General features: G+C 41.6%; 1 long non-coding RNA gene and 1 pseudogene across 1 annotated transcript; one reads left to right on the top strand and one right to left on the bottom strand.

Moving 5' to 3' along the window:
• Positions 1-5,661: 5,661 nt before the first annotated feature.
• Positions 5,662-8,351, bottom strand: LOC123741599 (uncharacterized). Its single transcript, XR_014391830.1, has 4 exons — positions 8,121-8,351; positions 7,916-8,029; positions 7,235-7,324; positions 5,662-7,099 (listed from the first exon to the last, which is right to left on the bottom strand). It is a non-coding gene; the product is annotated as an uncharacterized LOC123741599 (long non-coding RNA).
• Positions 8,352-14,953: 6,602 nt separating this feature from the next.
• Positions 14,954-19,353, top strand: LOC123741888 (general transcription factor II-I repeat domain-containing protein 2 pseudogene; annotated as a pseudogene).
• Positions 19,354-19,704: the final 351 nt, after the last annotated feature.

Genomic DNA, 19,704 nt, shown 5'->3' with positions numbered 1-19,704 from the left:
ACCTTATGCTTCACATTTATACATCTGGTGAAATATCGGTCTCATTGTTCTATCTGTGCTAGAGGCGCTTCTTTGGTATATAATGGGGTTCGCAACAATTTTAATTGAAATAAAATAACCCAGAAATGTATGCACAAAAAGCATATCTCTCAAATTTTGTGCACAAATTTGTTTACTTCCTTGAGCATTTTATCCTTTAAGATAATCCATCCACCTGACAGGTGTGGCAACTCAATAAGCTGATTAAACAGCATGATCATTACACAGGTGCACCTTGTGCTGGGGACAATAAAAGGCCACTCAAAATATGCAGTTTTGTCACGCAACACAATGGCCTCAAGTTGAGGGAATGTGCAATTGGCATGATGACAGCAGGAATGTCCACCAGAATCGTTTCCAGATAATTTAATGTTAATTTCTATACCATAAACCGCCTCCACTGTCATTTTAGAGAATTTGGCAGTACTACATGATTCCGTGTGTTATTTCATAGTTTGTCTAGACTATTATTCTACAATGTAGAAAATAGTAAAATAAAGAAAAACCCTTGAATGAGTAGGTTTTAGAACTTGACTGGTACATATATATATATATATATATATATATCCACAAGTATACTGAACAAAAATATAAACGCAACAACTCAGTCAATTTAAATAAATTAGGCCGTAATCTATGGATTTCATGTCTGGGCAGAGGCGCAGCCATGGGTGGGCAAAGATCCACCCACTGGGGAGCCAGGCCCAGCCAATCAAAATGGCTTTATTACAGACACAAATAATCCTCAGAACCATCCCTCCCCCCTCTACATCCGGCTTCTTCATCTGCACGATTGTCAGAGGTCCTGGGCTGGTGTGATTACACATGGTCTGCGTTTGTGAGATCCCGAGTGGCGCAAGGCACTGCATCTTAGTGCTAGAAGCGTCACTACAGGCTTTATCACAACCGGCCGTGATTAGGAGTCCCATAGGGCGGCGCATAATTGGCCCAGCGTTGTCTGGGTTACGGTTTGGCTGGGGTAGGCCGTCATTGTAAATAAGAATTTGTTCTTCACCGACTTGCCTACATAAATCTTTTTTTTTTTTTAAATACAGAAGATAGCCCAATTTGGTAAAAGACCAAGTCCATATTATGGTAAGAACAGTTCAAATAAGCAAAGAGAAACGATAGTCCATTACTTTAAGACATGAAGGTCAGTCAATGCGGAAAGTGCTGACATAAAAACCATCAAGCGCTATGATGAAACTGGCTCTCATAAGGACCGCCACAGGAAAGGAAGACCCAGAGTTACCTCTGCTGCAGTGGATAAGTTCATTAGTTACCAGCCTCAGAAATTGCAGTCCAAATAAATGCTTCAAAGTTAGTAACACACATCTCAACATCAACTGCTCAGAGGAGACTGTGTGAAATCAGGCCTTCATGGTCAAATTGCTACAAAGAAACCACACCAATAATAAGAAGAGACTTGCTTGGGCCAAGAAACACGAGCAATGGACATTAGACCGGTATGAGTCCAAATTTGAGATTTTTCGTTCCAACCGCCGTGTCTTTGTGAGACGCAGAGTAGGTGAACCGATGATCTTCACATGTGTGGTTCCCACCGTGAAGTTGCAACATTTTACATTTAGACTATTCAATATTCGTCTGCAAACATCTGACACGTGGCCAAACTTTTTACACTTCTTGCATTGCATGAATGACCTCACGGCTTATCTTATATATCCCAGTAGATACGCAAACATCAATAATGCAGTTAAACGTTACTCCTTTTTCTCATTTTCCGTTGGGTTAAGCGACGTGCATTAATTACTCCTGGAATGTTTAGCCTAAGATACTGATTTCTAATGTCCAACCGGGATGCCAGAGAACACCTTTTACTGATGCCCTGCTCTGAAAATCAAAGCTTTCCACTTTAATTGTTAAAAACAAATGATTATTTACAATGACAGCCTACCGGGGAACAGTGGGTTAACTTCCATGTTCAGGGTCAGAACGATCTTTTTACCTTGTCAGCTCAGGGATTCAATCCAGCAACCTTTCAGTTACTGGCCCAACGCTCTAACCACTAGGCTAATTTTGCCCTTTAGATATCAACTCCATACCACTCCTGGTTACTTTGACTGCATCCAGTTTTCCCAGCGCCGCCTTCACCATCCTTGTGACTTCAAAAGGTTTTACCAAATGAACATCCTTGTCCAAAAAGAAATGTACTACAAAAAGCAACGATTCATCACTCGTTTTCCACAACAATTTTAGCCCTTTTTGTTCCATTTCACTGTTGTCCACTCATCCTTCTCACTAACTGTACTCGACACACTTTCAGCTTCAAACAACACTTCTGCTTCCGCCATCTCAACCTCCTTCCCTCCGGCACTCGCCAAGCTCTACCGACCTACTAGAGGCTCTATTGTGTATTGCTGCAAAAGAAATGCAAAATACAGCTGTTCTTGGCTGGTTTCTCCCCTTGCAACAATACCTTAACCATGGTTTTATGTGATGAGGCCTTGGCTTTAACTCAGGGAGCTAACTGATATTTTCAAACTGACAGGATTCGATCCCAGGTCTCCCACAAGAATAGGCTTAATGGGTTAGGGGCGGTGGTGGTTTCCCCCCCAAGCGTCTCTCTGACTCAAGCCGCTGTCTGAATATGAGCTGGGGGTGCCCCGCGGGCTTGGGCGGGGCATGGGTTCCGGTTAGGCTGGGGCTACTGCCCCCCAAATGCAGGCATGCATCTGTCGCACAGGTTGGGATGATGGCCCTGGGTGATTTAGTGCTCCTGCCCCAGTCCGACTCCCTTGTTGTGAGGGTAGTCCCCGACTCCCTTGTCGCTGTTGTTAGTTTAGTCACTGACTCCCTTGTTGTCGCTGGGGTAGCCCCTCACCCCCTTGTTGCTCCTCTGTTGCACTGCTCGGGCCGTGTCTCAGTTATGCTGCAAAAGTCATAGAAATGCTGACTGGTCGTAGTTCCCTTTCTACTGGTCTCTGCAGCTCCTATTTGGTTTTTTTGACCTTGTGTTCTGTTACTGTTTCTCCTCACTGTCGGAGGGACACCTGAGCCCCTCATAACTACTGTAGATACCAGTTTCCCAAATTCTGTCTGGCTTGAGCCCAACGTACCCTGACTCGATTATGTGTCCATTTCTTTCCCCATGGTGCCGCGTGGACACCATGTCCGTCTATCCTTGTCGCTATAACTGAAGTGTTCAGGTAATTGATGACAGAGTGACAATTCTCACATTAAATCATGCATGATTATGGTAAAGGCAGTTTTCATGTACAGTTGAAGTCGGAAGTTTACATACACTTAGGTTGGAGTTATTAACTTGTTAACAAACTATAGTTTTGGCAAGGACATCTACTTTGTGCATGACAAGTAATTTTTCCAACAGACAGATTTATTTCACTATCAAAATTCCAGTGGGTCACAAGTTTACATACACTACGTTGACTGTGCCTTTAAACAGCTTGTAAAATTCCAGCAAATTATGTCATGGCTTTAGAAGATTCTGATAGGCTAATTGACATCATTTGAGTCAATTGGAGGTGTACCTGTGGATGTATTTCAAGGCCTACCTTCAAACTCGGTGCCTTTTTGCTTGACATCATGGAAAAATCTAAAGAAATCAGCCAAGACCTAAGAAAAAAAATTGTAGACCTCCACAAGTCTGGTTCATCTTTGGGAGCAATTTCCAAATGCCTGAAGGTACCACGTTCATCTGTACAAACAATAGTACGCAAGTATAAACACCATGGGACCACGCAGCCGTCATACTGCTCAGGAAGGAGACGCGTTCTGTCTCCTAGAGATGAATGTACTTTGGTGCGAAAAGTGCAAATCAATCCCAGAACAACAGCAAAGGACCTTGTGAAGATGCTGGAGGAAACGGGTACAGAAGTATCTATATCCACAGTCAAACGGGTCCCATATCGACATAATCTGAAAGGCCGCTCTGCAAAGAAGAAGCCACTGCTCCAAAACCTCCATTAAAAAAGCCATACTATGGTTTGCAACTGCACATGAGGACAAACATCGTAGTTTTTGGAGAAATTCCTCTGGTCTGATGAATCAAAAATAGAACTGTTTGGCCATAATGACCATCGTTATGTTTGGAGGAAAAAGGGGGAGGCTTACAAGCCGAAGAACACCATCCCAACCGTGAAGCACGGGGGTGGCAGCATCATGTTGTGGGGGTGCTTTGCTGCAGGAGGGTCTGGTGCACTTCACAAAATAGATAGCATAATGAGGATGGATAATTATGTGGATATATTGAAGCAACATTTCAAGACACCAGTCAGGAAGTTAAAACAAAGTCAAGGTATTGGAGTGGCCATCAGCCCTGACCTCAATCCTATAGAAAATCTGTGGGCAGAATTAAAAAAGCATGTGCGAGCAAGGAGGCCTACAAACCTGACTCAGTTACACCAGCTCTGTCAGGAGGAATGGGCCAAAATTCACCCAACTTATTGTGGGAAGCTTGTGGAAGGCTACCCAAAAGATTTGACCCAACTTAAATAATTTAAAGGCAATGTTACCAAACACTCAATTAGTATATGTAAACTTCTGACCCACTGGGAATGTGATGAAATAAATAAATCAATCATTCTCGCTATCATTCTGACATTTCACATTCTTAAAGAGTACTTTTCAGATTACAACTGTTCACTTTCGGTTGTTTGAAAACAATCTCGTTATTTTTTAAATAAGCCTTAAAGTTGGTTGCAATTTCAGAACAAATAATACAACAAATATTGTGCTTAAAAAAAAAAGAGATTTCAATAAAATGTTTAAAAAAGGTATAATTGTCACGTGTGCTCCATCTCCGGCCTCTAGGTCACCAGGCTGCTCGTTATGGCGCACACACACCTGTCACCATCATTATGCACACCTGGACTCCATCACTTCCCGGATGTGTGTGTGTGTGTGTGTGTGTGTGTGTGTGTGTGTGTGTGTGTGTGTGTGTGTGTGTGTGTGTGTGTGTGTGTGTGTGTGTGTGTGTGTGTGTGTGTGTGTGTGTGTGTGTGTGTGTGTGTGTGTGTGTGTGTGTGTGTCACTCCCTTTGGTTCCTTCCCTATATGTTTCTGTTTCTTGTTTTGTTCATTAAATTATGCACTCCCTGAACTTGCTTTCTGACTCCCAGCACACTCGTTACAATTTTTGTAAATTATATCATAAATAGGACTGGTGGAGTTGTCATACATGCAGCTAACACAGACAGATGGAAATGTCTAATCTACCCAAAATTACAACCAACTAATTGCAGCATTACCACAAAAAAATGGAAGGGGGAAAAAGTAAGGAACTTGTCTGTCGGCCCTGCATTAAAGACCATAAATGGGTAAAGAAAAATATACCAATTCCCTTTAAGGATAAGGAAATTGACAGCTGTGCCATATAAATTGCAAAATTGAGATTTTCGATGTACCTATTCCATGGCATTCAAAACTTCACATTTTTCAATTTAAATTATACAAAATTCTTGCAACCAATAGAATGTATCCCCATATGTAACAATCTTTCCAGCTCAGCAGATTTTTCTGTGAGGAGGCAGAGTCATTTATTTTGGTACTGTCCATTTGTAGGTCATTTTTGGCCACAGGTCCAGGAATGGCTGATGAATTGCAACATTGACCTAGAATTAACGCTGCAGATAGCAATACTGGGTGATTTGAAAAGTCATTTATTTTAGCAAAAAAAAATTCACTAATTTACAAATCTGTAGAAGCTGGTTCAGTACTTTTGTGAAGCATCACAGCACAGTTGAAAAATATGGCAACTAGAAATCCAAAATGGATGATGTTAAGAGATGGGAGGGGTTAAATGGAGTGACTAATAACAACTGTATATAGGTTCAGAAATGTTGTGAAATAGCACAGTTACAAATAGAAATCAAACTGGATGGACATCAGAAATAGAGGAAGGACTAAACAAACAAAATATAACTATTGTAAAATGGATTGTCTGTAAAATGTATAAACCTTAGGTAGAGCCAAAGTGTTTTTGTTTATTTGTTTACTCCAATTGGGGGAGGGGTGGTAGGGTTTGCGGGGAAAAATAAAGGTATATTCAAAAACATTTATGGTGGATTGGAAATGATGCAGACAATTACATTGATGGAAGAAATCCTTCTGCAAAATTAAAGCTGATCCACCCATCAAAATAAGCCAATTCCGTCTTTTGCCCAATAGTTGCTCACTTGTCGGTTGTTGTTAACCAACCCGTAAACAAATCTAAAATAAAAATATCACCTATTGGAAAGGCAAAACCCAAAGCAAACTTTAATGCTGTTTTGTCTACAGACACAGTTGTACATGATGGCAGACATATGATCACAGTGACTGAGGAAAATACTGAATTGACAATGTGCAGACTCAGTGAACACAGCCTGGCCATAGGGCCCAGACCAGTTCATTATGTTACCTATAAAAACCTGGTAGTGGTCTGCTGTCACAGGCAGACCTGGCTGTCCAGAGATGAGACTGTAGGCACTCTGCCCTGAGAGAAGTAGAAACAGAGCTGCAATCATTTTACACTGCAAGACATACAGGCAATTGTCTTCCCAAAATTGTAGAAAAAAAGAATCCAATAACATCCTTATTTCATTTGTTTATTTCATTTGATGCAATCATTTTTCACCCCTCATACTGGTTAAATTAGAGTAAGCTTTACTTTCAACAGTAATATTATTTCGTAAACGTACAACATTGAAATAAGCGGTGGGGTAATCCATGTGAATACTAAGTAGCAGACTGTTCTCTCCCTTTTTCTTTAAATATATGTGGAGAATCAGAAAAGGGTACGTTTAGAATATTTATCTATGTGGATTACGATAATAAAAGGGATTCAAAATTGGAAAGAGTTTGAGACAATTGAATTGTGTTGCAAATTCCAACCGAAACTCCCAAAAGGCTACATTATAAATCCAAAGACAGAAGTGCTTTATAAGGACAGCCTCTGACCATCAGTGCTGGACAAGTACTTTCATTAGTTATCAGAAACAGCCAAGGCATCCAGTCTGAAGGTCTTCTTTGTCACGTAAGGCTAAAATTGAATACCCTCCATGTTGAAGAGGTGAACACTTGTTATGTCGGATGTCATCTTGCTGAAAATAATATTCATATAAAAACAATGATTTTGTCAGGAGAAAAAGTTTATGAAATTACAATTGAACAAAATTTGTATTTTAAAGTCGTTTTTTTATGTACGTCATCTTTTCTGTGTTTTTGAAGCGTATTACCTTCTTCACATCTTTTTGGAGAACACAGTCAATGTAGGGGTCAGTGCTGTCATGGAAGTCTTTGCTGCAAACAACACAGTTTATATAGGGCTGCAGAAACAGAGAAAGCACATTAAGTAAAACTGTATAGATGTGGTTACATTTAACCTTTATTTAACTAGGCAAGTCAGTTGAACAAATTCTTATTTACAATGACGGGCCAACCCGGACGATGGTGGGCCAATTGTGCGCCGCCCTATGGGACTCCCAATCACGGGCCGATGTGATACAACCTGGATTCGAACCAGGGACTGTAGTGACACCGCTGCGCCACATGGGAGCCCTAAACACTAAATTCCTGCATTTGGACATGGGTGAGCTTGTACTGACCTCCTTCAGAGTCTAGGTAAATTCAATAACTTAACTGAAATCTACACCTCTTGTACTTCAGCTTCATTATCTTCACAAATCAAATGATCAGAGGGCCACAACTCTAATCATGCACATGGAGGATCCTTACTATGAAGCACTGCTCTAAACCAGAGCATGCAGTTATCTGGAGCAGTCCAATGTGCTCAATGTATCCTTATCCTTTACAAGAAAACTATTTCAAATAGTATGTGGATACTTAAGACACACAGCTATGGCATGTTACCAAGCGATAAGAGGATATAAGACACATGGAGGATCTGAACTACTCACCCTTCTGGATTTAAAGTGACATTCAGGGTGATGTTTATGTTCACTATCACTACTGGCCTTAGTGCATTCTGTTGCTTTCAACAACAAGTTGATATTAAATTCCCGACCATTGATCTGTAGACAAAGATGGAAGGAGCCATTTATAATTTTTTGATACAGTTAATCATACATGAAAAAAAACGAACATTAATAATTAAAATCTTACCTCAGGTTGTCCAAGAAGTTGAAAAAAATTGAGGTGCTCTTTTTTGTTTTTCTGAAACTCACTATTCTTATTTGCATATCTTATAGCCATGTCAACATGTTTCTTGTCAACCTCCCTCAACATATCATAGTTGCTCTGTCCGTTAGCTATAAACAGCAAGGCTGCTGATGTGACCAGCAGAACACTCATGAGGCCACTCATCTCCATCTCAACACTGGACAGTTAGATACAATGCTAATAGGTATATATGTACATGCAGATCAAACATGAACTTTGGTTCAAGGACTTTCACTCCAGTTCATTGGATCTTGGTCCTCTGCAGAGCAAATAAAGAGACACATATTTGGTTTGGATGCTGTCTTGTTAAAGTCCAGTGAACACATGTTCATGAGAGCATGCCAAAACCATAGTGTTAACCCAACATGCTGACTACATGGTGCACGAGCTTGCAACCACATGTTTATTTTGACCATCCACACCAGACGTGATCAGGACATTGAAATATCAAAAACTCTGAACGAATGATTTTACTTTGGGGGAGGGACAATGTTGTTAGCGCCTTTTCTTGCCAGTTTACAATCAACGATAGTAGTTTCACTTTCAGACGTCCCTTGTTTCTTCCTATTTACTTCAGCTCTTGCACAAGGCTGTGTACAAATGCCTCATCCTTCGAGGTAGCAGCAGAAGGGATTGGCTTCCTGACAAACGCAAGCAGCTCTTCATCCTCATCTTGATGGTTGACCTTGTGTTTTATTTTTCTTGGCTGTCTGTTGGTGGTTGGTCTTGACTGTTGTACAGGTGTCGGAAGCACAGGGTCATCGGACTCCACAGGTTATGATGGAGGCAAATTAGTATTTAAGGCTGAGGTTGCCTTTTGAGCTGAAAATAGGTCAAAATGTTAAAAGTCAAATGTGTTTAAGTAAAAACTTTAGAAACCTCAGCTCAGGCTCAATTAATCATTTCTCAAATCTGGGCCAAAGTCTAACAATGCTGGTTTTCATAATTGATCTGTTTCGCCTGTCTCCAACCCCCCCCCTACAGGTGTCGCCCATTATCCCCTGTGTATTTATACTTGTGTTGCCAGTTTTTTGTGAAACCTACCAGCGTTTGTTGCCCTGCTCCTGTCTGTTTTCTAGTCCTTCCCGGTTTTGACAGTTCTGCCTGCCCTGACCCTGAGCCTGCCATTCTGTACCTCGCCCCACCTCACTGGATTATTGACCCCTGCCTGCCCTGACCCTGCCTGCCGTTCTGGACTCTCTCTGGATTACTGACAGCTGCCTGCCTTTGACCACCCATGTATTAGAAATATACGTTTCTTCGACACTGTCTGCATCTGGGTCATACCTGAAACGTGATATAAGGCACTGATTCATAATCTATAAGACAGCAGTTGACATTAACCAATCAAGTAGTTACTTAGCAGGTCGAAAATAAAGCCAGCAATACTGCAAGACCTTGAGGTTCGGAATTCAGTGCGATCAATTCAAATGAACAGTACCAGTCAAAAAAGTTTGGACATAAGGGTTTTTCTTAAATTTTACTATTTTCTACATTGTAGAATAATAGAAAATATAAAAACTATGAAATAACACATATGGAATCATGGAGTAGCCAAAAGTGTTAAACAGATTCTTCAAAGTAGCCACCCTTTGCCAGCTTTGCACACTCTTGGCATTCTCTCAACCAGACTCGTGTTTTGCGGATACTATTTAATGAAGCTGCCAGGTGGGGACTTGTGAGGCGTCTGTTTCTCAAACTAGACACTAAATGTACTTGTCCTCTTGCTCAGTTGTGCACCGAGGCCTCCCACTCCTTTCTATTCTGGTAAGGGCCAGTTTGCGCTGTTCTGTGAAGGGAGTAGTACACAGCGTTGTACGAGATCTTAAATTTCTCGCACGGAATAGACAGATTTGTTTCTGGCCATTTTGAGCCTGTAATCAAACCCATGAATGGTGATGCTCAACTAGTCTAAAGAAGGCCAGTTTCATTGCTTCTTTAATTAGTGCTAACATAATTGAAAAAGGGTTTTCTAGTGACCAATTAGCCTTTTAAAATCAAACTTGGATTAGCTAACAACATGCCATTGGAACACAGGAGTGATGGTTGCTGATAAATGGGCCTCTGTACGCCTATGTAGATTCAATTTTTTTTTTTTTTAAATCGGCCGTTTCCAGCTACAATTGTCATTTACAACATTAACACTATTTCTGATTTGTTATTTAAAAAAATGGACAAAATATGTATGCAGTTATGAGAATGGGCAAGTGGGTGTATGGAAAGCAAATCATCTAATTGGGCAGATTTGTTGCCACGCAACAGTTTTGTGTGGCTGATTGGGTTGTACTACAGTACGAGTTGATAAAGCCGGCGACCATTTCTCCGGTGTGGTGCTTACTACTGGGTATCGTGGTCATGTCGCTGGCGGTATCTATGTGGCCATTTCTCTTGCATGATTTTATTTAAAGTATGATAGCAACCATCTACAGTGCCTTGCAGAAGTATTCATCCCCCTTGGCGTTTTTCCTATTTTTTTGTTGCGTTTACACAGTCTACTAGTCAATGGGGAGGGCATGAACGGCAACACCACCAGGACACAGTGCCCTTCGTTCCTGCTTGACAAACACTACTATCCGGCAATATACAGTTGAAGTTTACATACACCTTAGCTTAATGAATTTAAACTCAGTTTTTCCACAATTAGACATTTAATCCTAGTAAAAAATTCCCTGTCTCAGGTCAGTTAGGATCACCACTTTATTTTAAGAATGTGAAATGTCAGAATAATAGTAGAGAATATTTTTCAGATTTTATTTCTTTCATCACATTCCCAGTGGGTCAGAAGTGTACACACTCAATTAGTATTTGGTAGCATTGCCTTTAAATTGTTTAACTTGGATCAAACATTTCGGGTAGCCTTCCTTAAGCTTCCCACACTAAGTTGGATGAATTTTGGCCCATTCCTCCTGACAGTGCTGGTGTGTAGGCCTCTTTGCTCACACACACTTTTTCAATTCTGCCCACAAATTTTCTATAGGATTGAGGTCAGGGCTTTGATGGCCACTCCAATACCTTGACTATGTTGTCCTTAAGCCATTTTGCCACAACTTTGTAAGTATGCTTGGGGTCATTGTCCATTTGCGACCAAGCTTTAACTTCCTGACTGATGTCTTGATGTTGCTTCAATAGAGCCACATAGTTTTCATTCCTCGGGATGCCATCTATTTTGTGAAGTGCACCAGACCCTCCTGCAGCAAAGCACCCCCACAACATGATGCTGCCACCGCCGTGCTTCACGGTTGGGATGGTGTTCTTCGGATTGCAAGCCTCCCTTTTTCCTCCCAACACAACAATGGTCATTATGGCCAAACAGTTCTTTTTTTGTTTCATCAGGACATTTCTCCAAAAAGTATGATCTTTGTCCCCATGTGCAGTGACAAACCGTAGTCTGGCTTTTTCATGGCGGTTTTGGAGCAGTGACTTCTTCCTTGCTGAGTGGCCTTTCAGGTTATGTGGATATAGATACTTTTGTACCTGTTTCCTCCAGCATCTTCACAAGGTCCTTTGCTGTAGTTCTGGGATTGATTTGCACTTTTCACACCAAAGTACGTTAATCTCTAGGAGACAGAACGCGTCTCCTTCCTGAGCGGTATGACGGCTGCGTGGTCCCATGGTGTTTATACTTGCGTACTATTGTTTGTACAGATGAACGTGGTACATTCAGGCGTTTGGAAATTGTCCCAAGGATGAATCAGAAATGGAGGTCTACAATTTGTTTTATGAGGTCTTGAGTGATTTCTTTTGATTTTTCCCATGATGTCAAGCAAAGAGGCACTGAGTTTGAAGGTAGGCCTTGAAATACATCTACAGGTACACCTCCAGTTGACTCATTATGTCAATTAGCCTATCAGAAGCTTCTAAAGCCATGGCGTTATTTTCTGAAATTTTCCAAGCTGTTTAAAAGGCACAGTCAACTTGTATGTATATAAACTTCTGACCCACTGGTATTGTGGTAGTGAAATAATCTCTGTAAACACCATTTCTTGTGTCATGCACAAAGTAGATGTCCTAACCGACTTGCCAAAACTATATTTTGTTAACAAGAAATTTGTGGAGTGGTTGAAAAACGAGTTTTAATGACTCCAACCTAAGTGTATGTAAACTTCCGACTTCAACTGTATATGCCAGTTAGGCTCTACACCCCTTGTAAAGCAGATTGTTTATTTTTAAGAAGTTATTTGGCCACTTTAGTTTTGATACAAACCTTAAAAAAATATAGGTTTGTGTCACGTTTACTCATTTTTGAGCACCTGGACTCCATCACTTTTCTGATTACCTCCCCTATATCTGTCACTCCTTTGATTCTTTCCCCAGGCGTTATTGATTCTGTTTGTGTGTTTCATGTCTACTCGTGTTTGTTCGATGTTCCGTTCCGGCTCAAGAGCTGGTATCAGGAACAGATTAGAGGCGGGGAAGACGTCACCCGCTCCCGGTGATCACCCTGTCAAATGTGCGGTCATTAAATAATAACCTGGATGAGTTAGCGGCAAGGGCTAAATTTGAAGAGGACTTTAGGAGAAGTAATTTAACCTCATTAAGGTAGGGGGCACTATTTTCACCTCCGGATGAAAAGCGTGCCCAAAGTAAACTGCCTGCTACTCAGGCCCAGAAGCTAGGATATGCATATAATTGGTACATTTGGATAGAAAACACTAAAGTTTCCAAAACTGTTCAAGTAATGTCTGAGTATAACAGAACTGATATGGCAGGAGAAAATCTGAGGGAAATCCATCCGGGAAGTGGGATTTTTTTTGGTGTAGTTTTCTATTAATGCCATTACAGTATCCATTGACTTAGGACTCAAATTGCGCTTCCACTAGATGTCAAGTCTTTAGAAATTGTTTCAGGCTTGTATTCTGAAGAATGAGGGAGGAAGACCAGTCTGAATGAGTGGACCCTGCAGTGTCAAGGTTTTTTCATGCGTGCGACCGAGAGCACACCTTTCATATAGACAAAGCTTTTGTCCGGTTGAAATGTTATTGATTATTATGACTAAAAACAATCCGAGGATTGATTAAACATCATTTGACATGTTTCTACGAACTTTACAGATTTTGTCTGTCTGTTGTGACTGCCTTTGAGCCTGTGGATTACTGAACAAAACTGAGTTTTTTGGATTTAAAGAGGGACTATCGAACATTTATTGAGTAAATGGGAGTCTTGTGAGTGCAACCATATGAAGATCAAAGGTAAGTGATTCACTTTATCACTATTTCTGACTTGTGTAACTCCTCTATTTGGCTGGTTACTCTTTGTAATGATTTGTCTGCTGGGCGCTGTTCTCAGATAATCGCATGGTGTGCTTTCACCGTAAAGCCTTTTTGAAATCTGACACCGTGGTTGGATTAACAAGAAGTTGATCTTTAAACCGATGTATAACACTTGCATGTTTAATGAGTATTTCTGTTTTTGAATTTGGCGCTCTGCAATTTCACTGGATGTTGGCCAGGTGTGACCGTAGCGTCCCACACCCCCTAGAGGTTAATCTACTTTACAGAAACATGGCTCAAGCAGGAGAATATTGATGGATACACTGTCATTAGAGCAGATCGAGACAAAACAACGTCACACAAATCAATAGGCGGGAGGGCTATGTATCTTTGTCGATAATACTTGGGCCACGCAGTGTAATGTGATTGAACAAGTGTTCACCAGAGACTGAGATTCTCCTTGTATCTACCACGCAAGTTCAAACATATTACCGTTACTCTGGTCTATGTGCCTGGACCTAACAATAAGGAAGCTGCTGACAGGATTAGACTGTTGCATTTTCACGATCAACTGACCAGCCAGTATTTGTGCTTGGGGATTTTCATACGCTCTCCCTCTCCGCGCACACCTCCACTCTGCAACAGTATGTCACCTGTCCAACTCACATCCTGGATCAGTGTTATGGCAACGTAGAGGACGCATACAAGGCAGTGTGCAGAGCACCCATCGGGAAATCAGACTATAACGTTATCCATCTCCTACTGAGATACAGGCAGCAGGTGAAACGCGAAAACTCTGTAGAGAAATCCATTTAGGTGAGGAGAGTAGGGAGGAGCTCAAGGATTGGTTTGACGTCACATCCAGTTCTGTGAGGATACTGTCATTAACACAACAAGCTCTGGGTGTCTAAAGACTTGAAAATGTGCCTCAATGAAAGGAGATGAATTCAGGTAAAAAAAATAGTGCCTTGCAAAAGTTCTCGGCGTTTTTCCTATTTTGTTGCATTACAACCTGTAATTTAAATTTCATGTAATGGTGTTACGCCCTGACCAGAGAGCCTCGGTTCTCTATGGTGTTTAAGTCAGAGCGTGACTAGGGGGGTGTTCTAGTCTTTTCATTTCTATGTTGGTGCTCTTGGTATGGTTCCCAATTAGAGGCAGCTGATGTTCGTTGTCTCTAATTGGGGATCATACTTAAGGTGTCCCTGTTCCCACCTGTATTTGTGGGATATTGTTTGTTGCACCACGTAAGTCACGTTTCGTTGCGAAGTTTCACTTTAAATAAATGTGGAATTCAAATCACGCTGCGCATTGGTCCATCCATTATCAGCAACGTGACAAATGGACATAATAGTCAACTGGTGAAGTGTAAAAAATGGAAAAGTAGTGCGTGCATATGTATTCACCCCCTTTGCTATGAAGCCCCTAAATAAGATCTGGAGCAACCAATTACCTTCAGAAGTTACATAATTAGTTAGATTGCACAAAGGTGGAGTTAAATTAAGTGTCACATAAATACCTGTTCTGAAAGGCCCCAGAGTGCAACACCACTAAGCAAGCGGCACTATGAAGACCAAGGAGTGCTCCAAACTGGTCAGGGACAAAGTTGTGGAGAAGTACAGTTCAGGGTTGGTTATAAAAAAAAAATGAAACTTTGAACATCCTACGGAGCACCATTAAATCCATTATTAAAGAATATGGCACCACAACAAACCTGCCAAGAGAGGGCCGCCCACCAAAACTCACAGACCAGGCAAGGAGGGCATTAATCAGAGAGGCAACAAAGAGACCAAAGATAACCCTGAAGGAGCTGCAAAGCTCCACAGTGGAGTATCTGCCAATAGTAGCACTTTAAGCCGTAGTCCACAAAGTTGGGCTTTACGGAAGAGTGGCCAGAAAAAAAGCCAATGCTTCAAGAAAAAATTAAGCCAAAAGGCATGTGGGAGACTCCCCAAACATATGGAAGAAGGTACTCTGGTCAGATGAGACTAAAATTGAGCTTTTGGCCATCAAGGAAAACGCTATGTCTGGCACAAACCCAACACTTCATCACCCCGAGAACACCATCTCCACAGTGAAGCATTGTGGTAGCCGCATCATGCTGTGGGGATGTTTTTCCCATCGGCAGGTAAACTGGTCAGAATTGAAGGAATGATGGATGGCGTTTAATACAAGGAAATTCTTGAGGGAAACCTGTTTCAGTCCTCGATTTGAGACTGGGCCTGAGGTTCACCTTCCTGCAGGACAATGACCGAAAGCATACTGCTAAAGCAACACTCGAGTGGTTTAAGGGGAAACATTTAAATCTCTTGGAATGGCCTAGTCAAAGCCCGGACCTCAATCCAATTGAGAATCTGTGGTATGACTTAAAGATTGCTGTACATCAGCGGAACCCATCCAACTTGAAAGAGCTGGCGCAGTTTTGCCTTTTGAAGAATGGGGAAAAATCCCAGTGGCTAGATGTACCAAGCTTATAGAGACATACCCCAAGAGACTTGCAGCAAAGGGTGGCTCTACAAAGTATTGACTTGGGGGGTGAATAGTTATGCATGCTCAAGTTTTGTTTTTGTCTCTTATTTCAAAATAAATTTAAAAAATGTAATCTTGAAAGTGGTAGGCATGTTGTGGAAATCAAATGATACAAACCCCCCAAAAATCCATTTTAATTCCAGGTTGTAAGGCAACAAAAAAGGAAAAAGGCAGAGGGGGGTGAATACTTTCGGAAGCCACTGTACATGACTCCTGGCTGGGGGTGTGGCACAGTAGAGTCATGTGTTATATCCTGCCCACAGGTCAATGTCTGTGTTTGGGCAGAAGGATTAGGGATATAGTTCCTGTAACAGTACTATTAGACCAGTCTTTAGTATTGACAGTTGAGGTCAACGATCTGCTGGTACAGATCAGTATGACTCATTCTGTTATCTGCTTTCTAGTCATTGGCTATGCCTCTAGACCATGGGTGTCAAACTCTGGCCCGCGGGCCATATTAGGCCCGCGAGACAATACCAAATTACTACTAGAGCTGGCCCGCCGGTATTATACAGCGCATTCACCGCTAATACTACGAATCCCATAATGCTCTGCTGTTGTTTTCGCGCGCCAATCAGGACAGGACCCAGAGACGCCCTCTCCTCTGTGACAGTAGTCATAGCAACATACAACTGTCAGCGCGCTATCCCTTCCCAAAAATGGCGAAAAGAAAGGCAGAAAACAGGAGCTTTCTGGACAAGTGGGAGGCAGAATATCTGTTTACATATGTAAAAGACAAACCTGTTTGTCTTGTTTGTGGAGTCAACGTGGCTGTAAGTAAGGAGTACAACATTAGACGACTCTATGAAACGAAACACCATGACAAATACAAGGACATGACTCAAAGGAGCCAGAAAGTAGAGGAGATGAAAAGAAGTTTGGTTTCACGACAGAATATGTTCAAAAAAGCCACATCAAAGTGAGGCTGCTGTAAAGGCTAGTTATATAGTGCCAACAGAGATCGCAAAATCAGCCTGGCCCTTTAAAAGAATGCATTCGTCCACCTTGAATATTATTCATGTTCTGGTTAAAAAAGGCACTAATGATTTATGCTATACAACGTTTGACATGTTTGAACGAACGTAAATATATTTTTTCCCCTCGTTCATGAAGTGAAGTCCGGCGGGCTTAGATCATGTGCTAACAACACGGAGCTTTTTGGACATAAATGATGAGCTTTTTTGAACAAAACTACATTCGTTATGGACCTGGGATTCCTGGAAGTGACATCTGATGAAGAGAATCAAAGGTAATGGATTATTTACATAGTATTTTCGATTTTAGATCTCTCCAACATGGCCGTTTGTCTGTATAGCAAAGCATATTTTTCTGGGCGCAGTGCTCAGATTATTGCAAAGTGTGATTTCCCAGTAAGGTTATTTTTAAATCTGGCAAGTTGATTGCGTTCAAGAGATGTAAATCTATAATTCTTTAAATGACAATATAATATTTTACCAATGTTTTCTAATTTTAATTATTTAATTTGTGGTGCTGACTTGACTGCCGGTTATTGGAGGGAAACGATTTCCTCAACATCAATGCCATAGTAAAACGCTGTTTTTGGATATAAATATGAACTTGATAGAACTAAAAATGCATGCATTGTCTAACATAATGTCCTAGGAGTGTCATCTGATGGAGATTGTAAAAGGTTAGTGCATCATTTTAGCTGGTTTTATGGTTTGGTGACGCCCGTCTTTGAATTGACAAAACATTACACACAGCTATTGTCAATGTACTCTCCTAACATAATCTAACTTTATGCTTTCGCCGTAAAACCTTTTTGAAATCGGACAACGTGGTTAGATTAAGATGTTTCTTTCAAAGGGTGTAATATAGTTGTATGTTTGAAAAATTTGAATTTTGACATTTATTTGGTTTCAAATTTGCCGCTCTTGAAATGCACCTGCTGTTGATAGGGTGCACCACGGGTGGCACGCTAGCGTCCCACATAGCCCCAAGAGGTTAATGAGGGAGAGTTCGTGAAAAAGTGCATGATGAAAGTTTGTGACCTCGTATGCCCAGAGAAAAAGCAAGCATTTTCAAACGTGAGGCTGAGCAGGAACACAGTAGCTGATCGCACATGTGATCTTGCCACCAATCTGTATGACCAGCTGATGGAAAAGGGAAAGATTTCGTTGCGTTCTCCCTCGCTGTGGATGAGAGCTGCGACGCATCTGATACTGCTCAGCTGTCAGTCTTCATCCGTGGAGTGGACTCAAATCTGTGTGTTACGGAGGTGCTATTGGGATTCAAATCAATGCATGGCACAACCACAGGAAAGGACATCTTTGAGGAGGTTTCCAAATGTGTAACTGAAATAAAGCTGCCGTGGGATAAACTCGTTGGATTAACGACAGATGGTGCGGTAAAAAGAGTAGACTGGTGGGCATGGTTCGGGAGAAGATGCGGGAAGAGAACTGTGCAGGTGAGCTAACTGTTTACCACTGCATCATACATCAGGAATCACTGTGTGCCAAAGCCCTAAAGATGGAACATGTTATGACCACAGTAACACAGGTAGTTAACTTTATAAGAGCCAAAGGTCTGAATCACCGCCAGTTTAAATTTTTTCTAGAGGAGTGTGGTTCGGAATACGCAGACGTGAGATGGCTAAGCACTGAACAGATGTTTCGAGCTGCGTGAGGAAATATGTCAATTCCTGGAAACCAAAGGGAAGGATACAGCAGAGCTCCGGGAGCAAAAGTTTCTGTGTGAGCTGGCCTTTCTCTGTGACATCTCGAGCCATCTCGATGCTCTGAACCTGCAGCTTCAGGGGCGGGGGCGCATCATCAGACATGTACGCTGCAGTGAGGGCCTTTAAAACTAAACTGTGCCTGTGGGAGAATCAGATGCTGCAAGGAAACCCTTGCCATTTTCCCTGCTGCCAAACCATAAAAGCGCAGATCTCTACCGCCGTGTTCCCATGCGCACAGTTTGCTGAAAAACTCAGTGTTCTCGCCGCTGAGTTTAGCCGGCGATTTGCCGACTTCGATGTCCAGAAATGTAGGTTTGAACTGCTTAGTAATCCCTTCGCAGTTGATGTGGAAAATGCACCAACCAACATCCAAATGGAGCTGATTGAACTCCAGTGCAACGACACGCTGAAGTCAAAGTATGATGCTGTGGGCGCCGCACAGTCATCCCTGACACAATGCCTCAGCTCCGCACCCAAGCTGCTCAGATGCTCTCCATGTTCGGCAGCACTTATCTATGCGAGCAACTTTTCTCCTCGATGAAGATGACCAAAACAACTCACAGGAGACGTCTGACTGAACACCTTCGCTCGATACTGAGGATTTCTTCAGCTCAGAGCCTGAGCCCAGACATTGATGAACTAGCATCCAAGAAGAGATGCCAGGTATCTGGCTTGGGCACATCAGATTAGATCAGTGTGCAATAATTAATGTTTTCTTTGTGCACTTTTTCTTGCTACAAGGCATGGGCTTGAATGGTTGATTTATTATCATTTTATTTGTACAATTATTAGCCAGTGGAAAAAGTTTATTTTGGTATTTAAATCAGAAGGCTGCAAATAGAAAAGAGGCATACGATTTTTATTTACATTTTATTTATTTAATAAATGAATGCCATTGTGTTTTTTCATTTGAAATTCGATTTTGCATGTCTCCACTATTAAATTATATATTGTATGGTAATAAGCGATGCTTGTTCCATATTCAATGTTAAAGCAAAACTTGTTTGGGTCCATATTAAAAAGGTTCATTTGTTCAGGTTTTACATTTTGGCCCACTGGGTATTTGAGTTTGACACCCCTGCTCTAGACT

Source organism: Salmo salar, chromosome 03 (assembly GCF_965601325.2).
Source record: "Salmo salar chromosome 03, fSalSal1, whole genome shotgun sequence".
NCBI lineage: Eukaryota > Metazoa > Chordata > Actinopteri > Salmoniformes > Salmonidae > Salmo > Salmo salar.
Note: the sequence above shows the minus strand (reverse complement) of the source record. Positions and strands in the feature narration are given on the sequence as shown.